At 51.5% G+C, this 12,278-nt stretch overlaps 1 protein-coding gene across 4 annotated transcripts in view; it reads left to right on the top strand.

The window, feature by feature from the left end:
* Nucleotides 1-12,278, top strand: part of JAKMIP3 (Janus kinase and microtubule interacting protein 3) — a 157,467-nt gene that overhangs the window by 12,627 nt on the left and 132,562 nt on the right. The window contains exon 1 of one of the 4 annotated variants that reach the window (XM_063607601.1): nt 10,618-10,737. The exons of the other annotated variants lie outside the window; for them this stretch is intronic. The gene's annotated coding sequence lies outside the window, so the exon portion shown is untranslated. Of the gene's footprint in view, nt 1-10,617; nt 10,738-12,278 lie in introns of those variants that run through there. 4 annotated transcript variants of the gene reach the window in all.

The raw sequence follows: 12,278 nt of genomic DNA on the forward strand, positions 1-12,278 counted from the left end.
GTGTTAGCCAGTATAGTCTCGATCTCCTGACCTCGTGATCTGCCTGCCTTCGCCTCCCAAAGTGCTGGGATTACAGGCGTGAGCCACCGCGCCCGGCCTGGGCTTGACTGTTTCTAAAATCCTTAGTCCGTGCTTTCTTTCGTGGAGCTTTTTTTTTTCTTTTTAATGTTGCCACATTGTTTCTTTACTTCTCTGCATGTCCTGAAAGCTGCTGCTGGTCTCGGCCGACTCCATCAAGTTAATTGACCTTTTTGCCTGGAAGCCTTGAGGATTTTATCTTTAGCTCTGAAATGGAATAGTTTCACCAGCATGTCTCAAAGTTGGTGGTCTGGGTTGATTTTCTAGCGGCTGGCGAGCTCTTTGCACCGTGGATTCGGGTCTGTTTCTATGTAGGGACGGTCTTCCGGGAGCACAGCTATAGCTGTGAGCACCGACCCACGGCTTTGCTTCCCTTCCTTAGGGCTGGGAGTGCTGCCCTCCTCCTCACCTTCCACCTCCTCCTCTTTCTTGCTGACCTGTTACTTTTCTCTTTATGTCATTTTATTTTCTTGTTTCTCCCCTTGCGTATTCTTCAACTGCCTCTTATTAAATTGTCATTTGTGTTATTCTCCCTTGGGCATCTTACAATTTATTTCTCATTTTTGAGATGCTTTTTTTTTCCTGAGTTCAATAAATTCTTTTTTCATTTCTCTGATTTTTTGCCCTAAGCTGTTGAATTCCTAAATCGGGGTGTTTTTCCATACCCTTGAATGCTGTTTGCGTGTGCCTGGTTCTGTTTGGATGTACAGGTTTCTTCTGCCTTGTGTTTTTTCTTTTGTAAAAGTGGGGGAGGTCTCACTATGCTGCCCAGGCTGGTCTCCAACTCTTGAATTCAAGTGATCCTCCCGCCTTGGCCTCCCAAAGTGCTGGGATTACAGGAGTGAGCCACCCTTCCCAGCCCTATGGTGGTTTTTAACAGGGAGGGAATTTGCATCAGTTCTTTTTCCTGATTTTCTTCCATAGTCTTCTGTGACGTTTTTGTTTTGGCTATTTTTGATATTGGGATATTTTACAAGGTTCCCAGCTTAATGAATCCCTTTTCTGTCAGCCTGGCGATGTCCACACATTTTAGTGAGGTTTTTTTGTTTCGTTTTGATGATGGAGGTTTGTGAATATTCCCAAGTTCATGGTCATATTCTGTCTCTCAGGACCTTATCTCTTTCTCTCTCTTTTTCTTCTTTTCTCTTCCTCTACCTGATTGCCAAAGGGAGCTTCTCTCTTCCTTTTTGCCTTCTTTTCTCCCCGGAAGCTCTGTGTTTGGAGGACTGATGTTTTCAGTTGCATGCCTGTTTCCATCACTCTTGCCTCTCTGAGCCGGGTTTGCCTCTCTGAAGAGCTCACAGCCCATTTCCTGGCCCTCAGATCCTCGCGCTGCCCATTAACAGGGTCTGGCTGCTTGGGTTCTCTGAGGCTTCTTTCCGGCAGTGATGGAGGCCCTGCCCAGGCACCTCTCTGGCTCACCCACGTGGAAAGCAGCTTTCTTCTTTGTGGTGGCGTCCAATGGACCCTTCATCGCTCAGCTTGGGTCCCTGTGGTTTCTGCTGGTCGCCTTTGCCACCAGAGGGCGGGAAGTAGTGGGGTGGGGAGCGGGAGGATGTGGGGCCTGGATTTGTTGCTTTTTCTCTTTTTACTCAGTTACTTAGCAGTTTTTTGGCACTCTCCATCTTCATCTTCAAGTCATGCCAAGGGTGTAGTTTGGTGAAGGATTTCTTGAGGTTGTAAAATTATTTTACATAATTTAGGAAGGAGATTTGGGGGGGGGTTGATTATGGTAACAGCCTACATTAGCTTCCACCCTGATCATTCCCATACAAGGCACATTTTTTCATTTCTTGTGGAGAACCTTCTAGGGGTAGAACCACTGGGTTGTAAGGTAGGTGTGCATTTTGACTTATAAGAAAAACAAAACACCACATGCACCATTTTGGATGAAAGTTGTTCTGCATCTTTGCTAACATCTGGCACGGTTGGTCTTGTTAATTCCAGCCGTTCTGGTGAGTGGGTACCTGCCTGTCTTTCCTGGCACGGTTGGTCTTGTTAATTCCAGCCGTTCTGGTGAGTGGGTACCTGCCTGTCTTTCCTGGCACATTGGTCTTGTTAATTCCAGCCGTTCTGGTGGGTGGGTACCTGCCTGTCTTTCCTGGCATGGTTGGTCTTGTTAATTCCAGCCATTCTGGTTGGGGGGGTACCTGCCTGTCTTTCCTGGCACGGTTGGTCTTGTTAATTCCAGCCGTTCTGGTTGGGGGGTACCTGCCTGTCTTTCCTGGCATGGTTGGTCTTGTTAATTCCAGCCATTCTGGTCGGGGGGGTACCTGCCTGTCTTTGTGGGTTTAATGACCATTTCCCTGCCTGCTCATGATTCTGGGGGCTTCTTTACGTCTGTTGGACATTTGTACACCTACTTTTGTGAAGTGCCTGTTGGATTCTTTTGCCTATTTTTTAAATTAGGTTGTTTATCTTTTGACTTTATTTTTACTTTTTTTTTTCTTTTTGAGACGTGGTCTCCCTTTGTTGCTCAGGCTGGAGTGCAATGGCACCATCTCAGCCCACTATAGCCTTGACCTCCTGGGCTCAAGCCATCCATCCTCCCACCTCAGCCTCCTGAGTAGTAGGAGACCACAGGCATCGGCAATCACACCCAGCTCATTTTTATATTTTTCTGTAGAGATGGTGTTTCGCCACATTGCCCAGGTTGGTCTCAAACTCTTGAGTTCAAAGTGATCCACCCACCTCAGCCTCCTAAAGTGCTGGGATTACAGGTGTTAGCCACCACGCCTGGCCAGCAGTTATTTTTCTAAAAGCATATTTAAAACATTATCCCAGCCAGTTGTGGTGGCTCACACCCAGTACTTTGGGAGGCAGAGGCAGGAGGATCATTTGAGTCCAGAATTTTGAAACCAGCCTGGGCAACATAGTGAGACCTTGTTTCTACAAAAAATAAAACCACAATTAGCCAGGCATGGTGGTGCATGCCTGTAGTCCCAGCTACTCAAGAGGCTGAGGGGCAGAGAACCACCTGAGCCTGGGAGGGTGAGGCTGCAGTGAGCTGAGATTGTGCCACTACACTCCAGCCTGGGTGACAGAGTGAGACCCTGTCTCAACAACAACACAACAAAAGCATGATTCCATTGTTGTGTGGCTTCCATTGTCCCTATAAGAAGTCAGCTGTTAGTCTAAATGTCCTTCGTTTGACCTTGAGCTTTTCCCTTGGCACATTTTGTTATTTTGTCTTTGTCCTTCCTGCTCCTTCTCCTCCTTGAGTTTTCTTATGTAGATCTAGATTTTGACTTATTTTGAATCTTCAGATTGTTGTCTTTCATCAATTCTAGAGAATTCTGTCATTATATCTTCAACTTTTGCATCTGGCAAGTTTTCCCCTTCATTTCTCCTTCTGAGAGACCTACTCATTCTATCCTTTATCTCTCGTATCTTCTTCTCTGGGTTCTGCCTCTTCGTTTGTTTCTTTGTGCTTAATTCCAGGTAATTTGTTCTGAATTATCTTCAGAGCATCCGTCCTCTCATCTGTTGTCCAATCTGCCACCAAAAGCATCCATTGTGCCTTTCATTTTAATTATTACATTTGTTATTTCTAAGAATGTTCTTTTTATTCAAATTTGGTATATCACCTTTTATAGTTTTCTACTCCATGAAGTTATTTTCAAGCTTGTAACTTATTTCTTCAAAGAAATAGAAAAAGTTTATGTGGTGGGGAGTAAGGGTATATGGGAATTCTGTGCACTTTCTGCTAACTTTGCTGTGAACCTAAAACTGCTCTTAAAAGTCTAGTTTTAAAAATAGAATTGTTTTGTGAACTGTATTTGTCAATTCCAAAGTTCAAAAAGTCTGGGTCTTTTAATTGTATCCTGGCTCTTCCTCTTGTGCCTTGTTTCCTGGTTTCCTGGTTCTCATTGGCTGCATGTTAGGACATGTTTGTGGGGTTTCTCTGAGACCTGGGATCAATGTGCCTCCCCCAGAGAGGGTCACAGTTGCTCCTGCCAGGTAGCTGGAGGCTCTCCAGTTGGGAACACTTCAAGCCCTGGTTTCAGTCTGGAGTCCCTTGGTCTGCTGAGGTCATCTGCTGATCAGTCTCTGTCACCACCCTCAAAGTTGGGGTTTCTCCTTCCTTTTCCTTTTCTTCTGCTGCTGCCTACCAAGGCAGGCTTCTCTGCAGTCCTATGGAATTGGGGTGAGGCAGAGTGTGGGTTGTATAGTTCTGTTTCCTCTTACCCTAAGGGTTTGAACAGGGGAGACTGTCCTGTGGAACCCCACACCAAAGCAGACATGGGCTTTGTCTCTCATCTCCCTCATCCCCACAAGGTGATGGAACACAGGTGCAGGCTGGGTGCTGGTGAATGCCCTCAGGCGAGCACTGCTTTGGTTCTTCAGTAACCTGCTCATGTCTCTCAGTCTACGTGGTCCCACGTAATGTGGCCTCTCAGCACTTTTGTTACCTTAAGTGGGAGGTGAGTTCAGACCCCAACCAACCCTAACCTAACCGTAGTTCTGACCTCACCTCGCTTGCCATTACCTGAGAGAGCTCTTCCAGTCCTCATTGTTTCCATGGATTGAAGAGGGTTTGGCGCTGTTGGAGGAGTGGAGCAGTGAGAACAAAATGCCGGCCACTGAGGATGTGGTGGCTCACGCCTGTAATCCCAGCACTTTGGGAGGCCGAGGCGGGCAGATCACGAGGTCAGGAGATCGAGACCATCCTGGCTAACATGATGAAACCCTGTCTCTACTAAAAAATACAAAAAATTAGCCAGGCATGGTGGTGGACACCTGTAATCCCAGCTACTCGGGCGGGGGCTGAGGCAGGAGAACAGCGTGAACCCTGGAGGCGGAGCTTGCAGTGAGCTGAGATTGCGCCACTGCACTCCAGCCTGGGTGAGAGAACGAGACTCTGTCTCAAAAAAAAAAAAAAAAAAAAAAATGCTGGCCACTGAAAGCAGGGCTGTGAACATGGGGCTACCACGTCAGTTTTCAGCTCGTTTCTGGAATGGCCAAGGATGGACCAGGGGAACTTTGCATGAACTTGGAAGAGGACATGGAATGAGGCCTCTTCATATAACTTCCCTTCCCAGTGTCTGTGTAAACTGTGGTTCGGAGGAGCTGGCAGGCTCAGGGAAGGTTCTGTGACTGTAAGGGGCATGCCTGGAAAAGGCCTGGGTACCCTCCTCATTTTTTCCCCAATAACTTCAATTTACCAAGAATTTTAAAAAAGGGCGTGTGTAGGAAGACCACCAAGAAGCTTCATCTGTGAAGAAGCTCAGAGAAGAACTTCTTGGTTCGTGTTTCTGGTATCACTCACCTGCAGGGGTGCAGGCCAACATGGGAGGCTCTGCCGGAGGTTAGGGGCTAGCTTGGCAGATATGGGGGGAGACAAGGTGTGGTACAGGTGGGGTGTGTATGAGTCTAGGCCAGAACCACCCCTGGGTAGCCCACCCTACGGACCAGTCTCTGCTAGGGCTGACGCCAAGAGCTAGGTCAAGAGTCAGACAGAGGCAGGATTAGTACCATAGATTAAGGGAGGAGGGGGTCACCACTAGATTTCAGCCCGGGCTAACAGATAAGACTAAGGTGTGGTCAGTGAGCTGAAGTCAGGAATAGAGAGAAGCAGCACCACGGACAGCACTGAAGCTGTTCCCCTGGGCTCGGGGACAGCTGCCCACTTCTTCACAGGAAGAGGCAGTTGCAGCTTCCTGAGCCAGCCCTGGCACTGAGGCCTGGGGATGGGGAGAGTCCTGCACTCCTACACTGAGGACCCTCCGCTTGGGGACAGTGAGAGTCCTGCACTCCTACACCGAGGACCCTCCGCTTGGGGATAGTGAGAGTCCTGCACTCCTACACCGAGGACCCTCCGCTTGGGGATAGTGAGAGTCCTGCACTCCTACACCGAGGACCCTCCGCTTGGGGACAGTGAGAGTCCTGCACTCCTACACTGAGGACCCTCCGCTTGGGGATAGTGAGAGTCCTGCACTCCTACACCGAGGATCCTCCGGTGCACTTGGAAGGTGTTGGATGCTTTGGGGGCTCAGGGGGCGCAGATTTCTTAGGGCTGCTGGAGTTGGTTTTGTTTTTTCTCTCTCCAGGGGCCTGAGCAGTGATTCTAAAGTTGGACTCTTAACTGGGAGGTGCACAGCAGATTCTTTCCTCAACAGGAGTAGTGCCTTTCTCTGGGAGGCATAGAAAACAAATTGCTATCAATAGAACTCTTTTCAAGACCTTTACAAATAAACCCCAGAAAGACAGAAGCAGATTTCAAATAAATTGTCCAAGTATCAATGACAAACATGTCCTCTATGAAGACATGCAGAGTTCATGCAGGCAGGTCACGTTGGCCACCAGCATTGATCAGTACTTGGTCTCAAAAACAGTGGCTAAGAGCATATGATTTGCAAATGGCATAAGAAAATTAAAATGCAACATCTTTTTTTCTTCAATGTTTGGAAAGAAATTAAAACTGAGCAGGTCTTGCCAAGAAGCCCGCAGGCCATGATGAAATGGGATTGGGAAGCAGGAGTGAAGGAGAGAGGCAAAGGATGGATGTGTGTGTGCAGTTTGTCCGCCGGCAAGCGGGGTTTGAGCCATATCAGTTGGCATGTGCCTCGGTCTTAATTAATGCCTGCTCTCACTTCACTGTCTTTTTATCCCGACATCTTAACATTCTATCTGAACTTGGTCAACTGGAGACTAATGAGCTTCCCCGTGGTGTCCTGGCTCAACCACCCTCTTACCCTTGCCTCCCCCAGGATTTGTGTCTCACTGTGCCATCAGGCGACCTGGGGGTGCAGAGAGCCCAGTAATTAGCCTTCTCCCCATGGGGTTCCTGGGCTTCTGCCCCCTTCCTGCCTCAAGTCTTGTTCAGATATTCTGAAGAGGAATTCCAGCTGTCATTTTCCCTGGAGCTCCCCACAGTGCATGCGGATGGTCCAGAATGAGTTTCCTTCCAAGTGCTGTGAACGTGACTCCGCCTGGGGCCACTTGAGTCCGCCTGGGGCCACTTGAGTCCGCCTGGGGACACTTGAGTCCGCCTGGGGACACGCGCTGCCCTTGCCCGTCCATTTCCAGCCAGCATTGCCTGCTTGTTTGTGGTCAGTTCGTGTTTGTCTTTTTAAAAGTTTGGCTCAGAAGTTGGAAAATATGGATGAGTCTGGCCTCATTCCTGGTGAGCGGTGGGACCCTGGGCACCTTCTGTCACCCCCACACTCGGTTTCTCCACCAACAGTGAGGGCGCCTCTCAGCACATCGCCACCGGGCTGTAAAGCTTGTCCATAGCCTGTGGAGGTGATGGGTGCAGCTCATCCCCAGCGTCTCTGCTGCTCACTGTTGTCCACGTTTAATTGGTTTAATCGCAAGCTGTGAGCATGTCCTCTGCCTTTATTTTGCATGCAGAGAAAGCCCTGGAAACCCAAATACCCACTAACCCCATCCAGGTGTCAGGGTCCCATCTTTTCCTACAGGGCCCTGACTTTGGTGCTGGAGACCAATTGAGGCCATGTGTTCCGTCCCCTTTGTGGCTCTGCGGCCCTTAGAGTTCCTGCACCTGGTGTTCAGCGGCCACAGGACACTAGGGCCTCCTTATCTGCCACCATGAGGGCCATCGGACTTGGGCAGTGTGCGCTGGGTTGAAAGCGAGGCAGACCGTGCCTGTCATTTTCTTTTTGTGAGGCCACCGAAGCTGCCAGCAGAAGCCCTCTGAAGTCCTCACAGTTGCCCTGACCCATGGGAGCCAAGTGGTCCCCACCTCCCGTCTGTACTTTGTCCCGGTGCACCACCAGTGAGGCTGCTGAATGCCAGGGGCATCGCCACCCACACCCACTGCAGGAGGGCTCTCACCTGGCCTGATGGTGACTGATCCATTTCCAGAATACCAGGCACCCGGGGGTCCAGCTCCCACCCAGTGGTCCAGATCCCATCCAGGGGTCAGAGGTCCAGGTCCTGCCCTGGGGTCCAGATTCTACCCTGGGTTCTAGATCCTACCCAGGGGTCTAGAATTCCACCCTGGGGGTGGCTCTCAGCCTATATCCCCCAAGTGCTCATCCCAAGCGGAGCTCAGACAAGGACCTGTGTGTAGCATGTGGTATTTTAGGAAGGACTCCGGGGAAAGGAATGGGGGCTGGGAAGAGTGAACCAGGGAGGGAGGAAGGCCAGCCCCAGAGGCTGTGCTGGCTGCTGACCACTGCTGTGGCAGCATCTGGGTGCAACCCCCTGGGACCCTCGAAAGAGCCGGAGAGTGAGCCTCACTGTTGTCCACCCCAGGAGGGAAGAGGCATGCGCTGACTTCCTGGCTTCAGACCCACTGGCTGGATGTGCATTGGGTGTGAGCTCCTTGCACACCAGGCTTTGCGTGCATGAAAGAGGCCTCATGTCCTGCGGTGCCAGGAAGCCCAGAGCCCAGCGTGGGCAGGAGCACGCCGCCGACTGCCTTGCCACTGTATCGCCCTCAGAGGCTGGTTGCACAGGAAGGATAAACGTGGGACGCTCACAGGACACACGCTGCCCCGCCGGTTAGTGTCAGGACTGCATGAGACACAGCACAGAGTGCATTTAGGAGGGCCCCGGCATGTGGCACAGGCCCCAGGAGGCTGGCGATTCCTGTCGTCACCTGAGCAGCCCTGCACGTGTGTGTTCTCCGCTTGGCCTTCTTCTCCTTCCTGTGCAGGTATCTCTGCTCTTTCGAGTGCAGCAGGGGTGTCGACCCCTTGGTGCTGGGCGCTCAGGGCTGAAACGAAGGCAGCTGGGTCCTGTGTCAACCCCAGTGAGAGGGACGCTGTCTCCAGTGCCGTCCTGTTCAGCGCCTCCCTCCCTCAACCCAGCATGAATGCAGTGTGTTCTTTGCAGTGGTTTTGGATCAGATACACTAATAACGCACATAATGGCGCTGTGTCCACACTGCACACTGGTGCGTATGAAGTGGAGACAGGGTTTGGGTGACACTCAAACAGGAGGGTCTGCAGTCAGGGCCGCATCCTGGGGCTGGACGGGGCCAGATCCTCAGCCCCTGACGACTCAAGTCCAAGTACTGCCTGCCACGTCCTTCCCTCAATTAAGGGACTGGCTTGGTGGCTGGTGTTTGGGGCTGCTTGGTGGTGGGAGTGAGTCTCAGACCCTGTGAGAGCCACCGACCTATGGGAACAAGGCTGAGGTCAACACCTTGGGGCCCAATTTATTCCCATGGATTTGGCAGTGACTTTGGAACGAGGCTGCTTTCATCTGGTGATGGATTCGTTTGGCACCCATGGGTGGAAATACAAAGTGAGGGCCTCAGAGCTGATCTCTGATGTGGTTTGTGGTTCACAGGGCTCTGGAAGTAGCCCCTGCTGCAGCCCAAATCAGCTCCGTAGACCAGGCACAGGTGTATCCAGGCCCCAGGGGGGCAGGGTGACGGCCTCCATCGGGAAGAGGTAGCGAGGCTTTTGCTCAACTTCCCTGCAGGTGGGAGGAGGGGCCTGTCCTCCCCACAACCTTTCTCCGGAGGGTCCTGTGTGCTGACCCCATCTGCTGCGGAGCAGAGAACCCTCCTCCCCGGAGGCTGCTCCCCTGGGCACGCAGGTGGTGAACTTCAGCAATAACTCATTTGCCGTGGGCAGCTGGTGAAGATGCTTCTTAGTATTTTTATGTGTCATTCTGGTTACATGTGTGTGAGGATCAAAAAAGTCAGTTACCCAAAGCAGTGGGGAGGGGACGCACCAGGCTGTTGGAAAATCACAGGTTGTCTTGATGGGTGCTGCATCCAGATGTTTCTCGACAGACGAGGGAGTCATATGTCTTGATAAATCCACCGTACGTTCAAGCGATCAAAAATGCATGAAGTACCCCGGTAATCCCATCATAAGGTCGAAGCCTTGTAAGTTGGCACCGTCTGTGCTTCTGGTTCAGGATTCCGGATGGAGCTTCTTGTGCGGCTCCTTAGTCATCCTTCGCGTCGCGCCCACGTGAGCCTGGCTGCGTGGCTTGACGCCACCGAGGACTGTCCCAGGGCCACAAGCCCCAGCTGCAGTGGTTAGAGCCGTCGGCTGCCCGGCTTGTGTCTGTCTGACTCTGAACAGCTGTTCGCGCGGACGACAAAAGCAACCCAGGATGCTGTCTCCTGTGCGTTTTCAGCTGCCACGTCCCTAAAAGAACGTCCTGGGGCTTTTGCTAAACTTCCTGCTGATGGAGAGGAGCCTTTCCTCCCCCGAGCTTCCTTCGGACAGCCTCTGGGTGCCGTCCCCACCTGCTGCTGGTGCCACGTCCGCCATGGGGCATCGTGATGAAGCAGCTTTGGAAGACTGGACCCTGTGCCTGCCAGGAGACACTGTGCGCTGGCCACAGGATTGTGCATTTGAAGCCTTTGATATGAGCCAATAGTTTCCATTTTTTTGGAGATGAAGGTGCAAGAGATTGACTTGTTCAAGTCAGGGTGAAAACGCCCAAGTTTGTATATTTCTAACTTAACACAGAGCCTGGCGTGGTGACCACAGCAAGGATGACCCAGCCGCCCTGTGCAGGAGGAGGCCGGGCTCAGCCCTGAGGCTCTGTCCCTTTGTGGGGCTCTTGGGCCTCCACCGTCTTGATGTCTGGGGGTGCCGAGGCCGACCCCTCAGGGCATGCAGCCTCCAGCAGTCTTCAGAGAGATGCCAGAGTGGCCTTGGAGGATCGCAGCAGGCGCTTAGTGGGGTGGTTGTGGCGAGGGCCCCACCTACCTGCAGGAATGAGGTAGGCGAGAAATTGTCCCCAGGGAGGGGGCCGGTGCCAGGGCATCCCAGCTCCACCCTACCTGTCCCTTGTCACTGGCCTTGCTAATTCACAGGTGTTCAAATTCCCAGCTATAAGCTGACTTTACCTTGGAGAACCAGAGGGACAGAGAGAAAGAGGGAGGGAGGATGGGAAGCTTTCAATCTGGGTTGCTGGAAAGGACAGGGGAGAGTGGAGCGGTGAGCCCTGGAGCCACAGCCACAGCTGCTGGGTTGGGCAGGCCATGCTGTCCCTGGGAGCCAGAGGCTGCATCTTCATGCCCTCTTGGGAACAGAAAGGGGAGATAAAACGTTGCTGAAGGAGGCTGCTGCGAAGACCCTGGCATAGAGCTTGGACCCTCGATGCACTGAGCCCTGTGACGCTGGACGAAATAAGCCCACCTCAGCACCAAGAGAGGGCAGAAACGTGTCTGTTTCCACTAACTCTGGGTAGGGGAATGTTTTAGGGGGACTTTGAAGAGCTAGGTCTTTGCCTCCCCCAAGTTTGAGGCTGTAAATAATGCAATCCTGTGACTGCAAACCGCCGGGCCAGGAGGTGATGATGAGATGGGAGCCAGGCAGGTTCTGGCGGTGGGGGGGGGGGGGGGGGGGCGGGGCAGTCACAGGGGCAGGCACAGGCAGGCTCTGAAGAGACAGGGAGAGAACAATACGGCTATTCTAGGAGATGCAGAGAAAGCGCTTGATGACTTGCAGCACCCATTTACAATTTAAAAAAATGGACACTTAGCGAATTCGGAATACAGATGAAGGCTTTAACCTGAGGAAGGGAACCTACCAAAATCCTGCAATGACCCTGGTGCATGTTCCTGCAAGGCAGGAATGAGAGAGGGGTGCAGGCTATCTCGCATGAATGAATTTGCCTCTCCTGAATGATTAATGATGCTTCGTGTCATGGAAAACCTACCTAGCACAAAAAGGTAGGAAAATAATGTAAAAGTATAAAGATTGGAAAGAAACAAAAATATCATTCACAAATGATTTTCTACATAGAAAATACAAGAGAATGGCCAGGCGCAGTGGCTCACGCCTGTAATCCCAGCACTTTGGGAGGCTGAGGCGGATGGATCACTTGAGGTCAGGAGTTTGAGACCAGCTCGGCCAACATGGTGAAACTCCGTCTCCACTAAAAACACAAAAATTAGCTGAGCATGGTGGTGGGTGCCTGTAATCCCAGCTACTTGGGAGGATGAGGCAGGAGAATCGCTTGAACCAGGGGTGGTGGGGGGAGGTTGCAGCGGGCCAAGATCGCACCACTGCACTCCAGCCTAGGCAACAGAGTGAGACTCCATCTCAAGAAAAAAAAATACAAGAGAATACAGAAACAAACTCTTAGGAATAATAGATTTCAGCAAGCTGCTAGTATAAGGTAAATATGAAGTGAGTAACACTCCTGAGCGCCACCTTCTTGCTGGTTATGATGAGGAAAGGTATCAATAGCACACACACACACCTGCCGTGACGGCACACACACACATATTAGGCACCAAAGAGTAAATGCATCAC

Source organism: Pan paniscus, chromosome 8 (genome assembly GCF_029289425.2).
Source record: "Pan paniscus chromosome 8, NHGRI_mPanPan1-v2.0_pri, whole genome shotgun sequence".
Classification (NCBI taxonomy): Eukaryota; Metazoa; Chordata; class Mammalia; order Primates; family Hominidae; genus Pan; species Pan paniscus.